The following is a 5,420-nucleotide window of genomic DNA, read 5'->3' on the forward strand; positions in this document are numbered from 1 at the left end:
GAAAGGTTGAAAGAGCTAATGCGCTCCTCAAAACACAACTTACTAAACTTTCTCTAGAGCTCCAGCAATCCTGGCCAGAACTGTTACTCCTGGTGCTCACCCACTTACGTGTCTCTCCCTGCAGCCCTGCTTTTCTTAGCCCCTTTGAATTAATTTATGGAAGATCTTTTCTCCTAGGTAATTTCCCTACTGACAATACCAAGACTCCACTAATAGACTATCTTCCTATTCTAACTTTTCTTAGGCACATGTTACGCCAACATGCCGATCAATGTCTCCCTCAGCCTCATCAAGGCCCCTTTCCCACTTCCCCAATTTTACCTGGGGATCAAGTGTTTCTCAAGACCCTTAATCCATCTGGTTTACACCTAAGTGGACAGGCCCTCACCAGGTTCTGCGGACCACCTCCCCGGCAGTCAAGCTAAAGGGACAGCCACAGTGGATTCATCTGTCAAGAATAAAAAGGGTTCCTGCTCCTGCCCCTTCTATACCAACACTGACTTCAAGGTACACCTGTTCCCCCGTTGGGCCTACCAAGGTAAGGCTGTTTCGCATCCCTGAAGATCACGGTAACACTGAGCCAGCTACTCTCCAAGCACCTCTCTACATCATCCCTCTTGCTACTCCCAAGTAATTGGCATCTAATTTTTCCATTTCAGTAATATTTTTCATTTTATTGTTGTGTACCCCCTGCCTCAGGAGACTTACTCCAGACTTCAAAGAGCTGCATCAACCAAAGGACAGCTGCTGCTTGCTGCCTTCTCCAGGGGTCAGGGGGCGCCACATTTCTGCCTTTTACCCCTAATGTCGACTGCTCCTTGTCAGCAGGAAGTAGCCAGAGAGTATCTGCATCCTTTACCATAATTATTAAAAAGCTAGAATGTAAAGTCCACCCTGGGAAGGTGGAGCAGACTCTTCCCACTTTTTTGTTAAGTCTCTGCCTAGTACCTGTGTCACCTAGGTAAACGACACTCTTGGAGGGAGTCACCCCCCCACATCCGTATTCGGTGTGGTGTGGCCATACCTTCCTCCGCCCCCTGGCCTTGATTAGTCGAGGCCCAGCTGTGGTTTGACCCTTTCTATTCCTACTGGGTGGGCTTCCAACTTGACCAGAGGCACCTGCAAATAAACCTTTCCCTTGCCTGAATACCAGGTGCTGCTCTTTCCTTGGCTGCCAGTTTAATTTACCTAACGGGGGAGGGGTGAGGAAGGTGGGGGAGGGGGTGGTGCTCGTTTGACTTGATGTCTTCTAGTGGTATACGGGTAGAAAAGGAGTCAGGGCTGGATTTTTGGGGGAACCTTGTACCTTGAGGAGTCTTCCAATGTCGTCTCTTGGATCTCACTCCGGTTCCACACAGACTTGCCGGCGCCCGTCTCCTTCCTCCACCAACCTCCGACGCGGCTGAACAGGCCCAAGGCTGTACAGCGTACAACGGAAACCTTCCTTCCGGCGGAAGTGAGTAGTGGGCAGCAGAGGGTGGTCATGTGCCCTCTGCCCCTCCCCCACCGGATGTGGCCTTGTGCAGCCGGAAGCGGACAGAGGCGGCAAGCTTGGATGAGTGTAGTCTCTATTTTCGTGGACGTCTTTGTCCACCTGCAGTTCCCCCTTGGCCCCAAAGACTCGGGGCCCCCTGCTCCTCAGGCCTCGGACCTAAGTCGTGATCCCCAGGATTCCTTGACATGGGGGTGCGGCGGGGGGGGGGAGTGGAGAATGGGATGGAGGCCCGGCCTCCCCCGACCCATTGCCGACCTACCGTGGGGACCTCGATCCCCGGCCTCCCCTTGGTCTCCCTCCTCGGGGAGGCCGCTAAGTGCGGAGCCCGGGCGCCCAGGCCTCACCGAAGGGTGCAAGGAATTCTGCACAGCCCCCACCTTCATTCCCGGCAGCACCTGGACCCTCACCTGCTGTGGACCCCACACGGAGCCTCACAGGGGACCGGACAGTGGACTCCCCAGAGGCCACACAAGGGGCCTCGCAGTGGGCCTCGCAGTGCCCCCCGAAGATGCCCAGCCGCTCGAGATGGCATGGGGAGATGGGGGGCGGGGGGAGGGGGAGGGGAGATAGCAATCAGTGCTGTCTGCAGCTTCCATAGCTGCTTCCACCCGCAGCACCCGTGATGGAGGTGGCGCGTTTACGGAAAGCATGTCTTCCTGCTCCCCTAGCCTCACGTTTATTCCAAAAAACACTGTAACCTACTCACTCCCACTACAAGGGCTTTACAGCATCAGAGGATGTGAGCAATGTGGCTGTTTTGATTATCTACTGTTTCATAGCAGGGCAGTCACCTTCATCCTCAAACTCCCACTTACACTCAAATTTATTTTACATCATATGCATTTCTCCTCAATAGAAAAATCATCAGTTATTCAATCTTACCTCTCCTATTTACCATTGTGCAGAATGTCTTGGCTTCCGGACTGGGAAGGTGGCTCAGTGGTAGAGCACTTGCCTTGCATGCATGAGGCCCTGGGTTCGATTCCTCAGCACCACATAAGCAAAAAAAGAAAAAAAAAGCTGGAAGTGGTGCTGTGGCTCAAGTGGTAGAGCGCTAGCCTTGAGCTGAAGAGCTGAGGGACAGTGCCCAGGGCCAGAGTTCAGGCCCCACGACTGGACCCCCCCCAAAAAATAAAAAAAAGAATATCTTGGCTTCCACAATAAGGTAAGTAAAAGAAAAAAGGCATAAGATTGGAAAGGAAGTACTGAGAAAGCACCTCAGTGTATTTTTTATTTTATTTCAAAATATAAGTATACACATCTCATATAGATGTATACACACAGGTACTCTTGGTTGTCAACTCAATTGCATTGACAGATCCTAGGAGGTTATTGAAGCACACAAGTCTGTCATTCACTAGGGCAATGTTTACTCCCTTCACATGACCAGACATAGGAGAGACACTGCCACGCAAGTGGACCAAAGAGAGAACACCAAACCAAAGAGGCTTACTTTTTTGGTACTAGTCCTGGGGCTTGAACTCAGGGCCTAGATGCTGTCCCCAAGCTTTTATTTTTCTTTCTCAAGGCTACCACTTGAGACACAACTCTACTTCTGACTTTTTGGTGATTAATTGGAGGTTAAGAGTCTTATAGTCTTTCCTGCCCCAGCTGGCTTTCAACTGTGATCCTCAGATCTCAGCCTCTTGAGTAGCTAGGATTATAGAAAAACAGTTCCTGTTGAATCTTTTTTTTGAGTTTGAATTGTAATTTGTTTATTTTTCATATTTTTTATTGAAATTAAGTGAGTATCTAAATTTCGCAAATTTCACAGTATTGTAAGATAGTGATAAAGTCACAAACACATTTTAACCACAAGGCAAATTGTTATTATCATGGTCTATAATGTTTGTGAATTCTATGAGCTTTGACAATACAACTGTTTATTCCACATTGTGTGAGATATACATTTCTTTCCTTTTACTTAGTATAAGTTGTTCCATCTTTCCCTCTCATTCCCTCCCTCCCATCTCTGCCCTTGAGTTGCTTAGTTCATTTTCATCCATGTCCAATATGGCTGATGGGTCCCTCTGTTGTGTATTTCCCCATTTCCCTCTGATTCTGCTGTTGAATCAGCAGATCCCAAAGCTTACTTGGGATCCAGCACCCCTTTCTGATTTCTCTGCTGTCTCCTGTTTGAAATGGGATGTCTGTCCTGGGCTAGTCTCATTATTGTGTCTGGAAGCACATAACTTGTCTGATATCACAGGTTTCCATATGAAGAGGACTTTTTCTCAAGATGTATTATAATTCATGTTCCACTCATACCCCACTTAGATGATACTTTTGATAAAACTTCAGGCTTCAGTCTTTAGGGTTCACGCTAGAATGAGTGAAGACTACTGGGGCTGTTGGGATGGAATAAAAGAACTTTGAATATGAGATGGATAGGAAGCTGGAGGCCAGGGGTTGAATCTAAGAACTAGTTACTGGAACAAAGTCCTCACCTCCAGTATCCTGTGTTTGGTCCTAGGGCCTCTAGCAAAGTAATTATGGTTAAAGGTGGTCACAAGATGGGGGCCTTAATCTTATAGAGGAGATGAAAGAAAGCTATCTGAATCTCTCTACTCTCCTCTATTCCAGAGATTGAAAGAAGGCCTTGGTAAAACAGTAAGAAACAGCCATCTCAGGCTGGGAATGTGGCCTAGTGGTAGAGTGCTTGCCTGGCATGCATGAAGCCCTGGGTTCGATTCCTCAGTACCACATAAACAGAAAAATCCAGAAATGGTGCTGTAGCTCAATTGGTAGAGTGCTAGCCTTGAACAAAAGAAGCTCAGGGACAATGCCCAGGCCCTAAGTTCAAGCCCCAGGACTAGAAAAAAAAAAGAAGAAAAGCAGCCATCTCAGCCAAGAATCAAGCTATCTCCAAAAATCAGTCCTGCCAGGCCTGTACTATAGACTTCTAGTCCCCAGAACTGAGAGGGTCATTTCAATCCAGGTTCAAATATAAGGTGATGTAACCCAACTAAGCTCCTCCTCTTTGTAAGGTTCACTGGAAAGGAAGCCTGCCACATGGTTCAGGCAGAAAAAGAGTTTATGGGGGGAGAGTAAACTGTGGGCCCTCAAGAGATGGAGGCATGTGGAGACAGAGGGGAAGGAAGAAGAGAAAAAGAGAAAGAGGGCGGGACTCATGTTAAGCCATATAGGGAAAGGCAGGAGGCGGTACCTGAGCAGATGCAGAAGTGACGCCTAGGGAACCTCTTACTTTCTGAGGGAGGTGTGAGCAGGGCAGTTCAGGAAATGACCTCTACAGAAAAGGAAGTGGCCACAGAACCTGGGATCCTTTGCTGACTCACAATCAGGTGATTGACAGGTGTTACTGGTTTCAGGCAGGGGAAGAGGAAGCAGGGGGGCCTGTTTTCCCTGGCACTAACACTCTTGTTCTTGATGCTACTCCTCAAGACTCCTCCCTGTCCTCGCTTACCACAGCATAGCCTGAAGATACCATTCTTTTTGATGAGTCCCAATTCACATGGCTTCTTTATTTTTTCCCCTCCAATGCCTTTCCACGATTTCTCTGTTGTCTTCCCAGAAGCCTAGGATAGCAATGAATGTCCACAGAATCCATTAAAGGAGGCTGAAGAAAAATAGCCCCCTCCATTCCTTAGACTGCTTCATTCAAAACTAAGAAAGTGGGGCTGGGATGGAGCATAGTTGCCTAGCAAGTGCAACATCCTGGTTTTGATCTCCAGTATCAAAAAGAAAAGACCAAAACAGTTTAAAAGAAGAAAGGAAGTTGGGTGCTGTTGGCTCACGCCTGTATCCTAGCTACTCAGGAGGCTGAGATCTGAGGATCATGGTTCAAAGCCAGCCTGGGAAGGAAAGTCTGTGAGACTCTAATAAACCACCAGAAAACCAGAAGTGGCGCTGTGGCTCAAGTGGTAGAGCGCTAGCCTTGAGCTGAAGAGCTGAGGGACAGCGCCCA

The sequence above is a fragment of the Dipodomys ordii genome, unplaced genomic scaffold (genome assembly GCF_000151885.1).
Source record: "Dipodomys ordii isolate 6190 unplaced genomic scaffold, Dord_2.0 Scaffold209, whole genome shotgun sequence".
NCBI lineage: Eukaryota > Metazoa > Chordata > Mammalia > Rodentia > Heteromyidae > Dipodomys > Dipodomys ordii.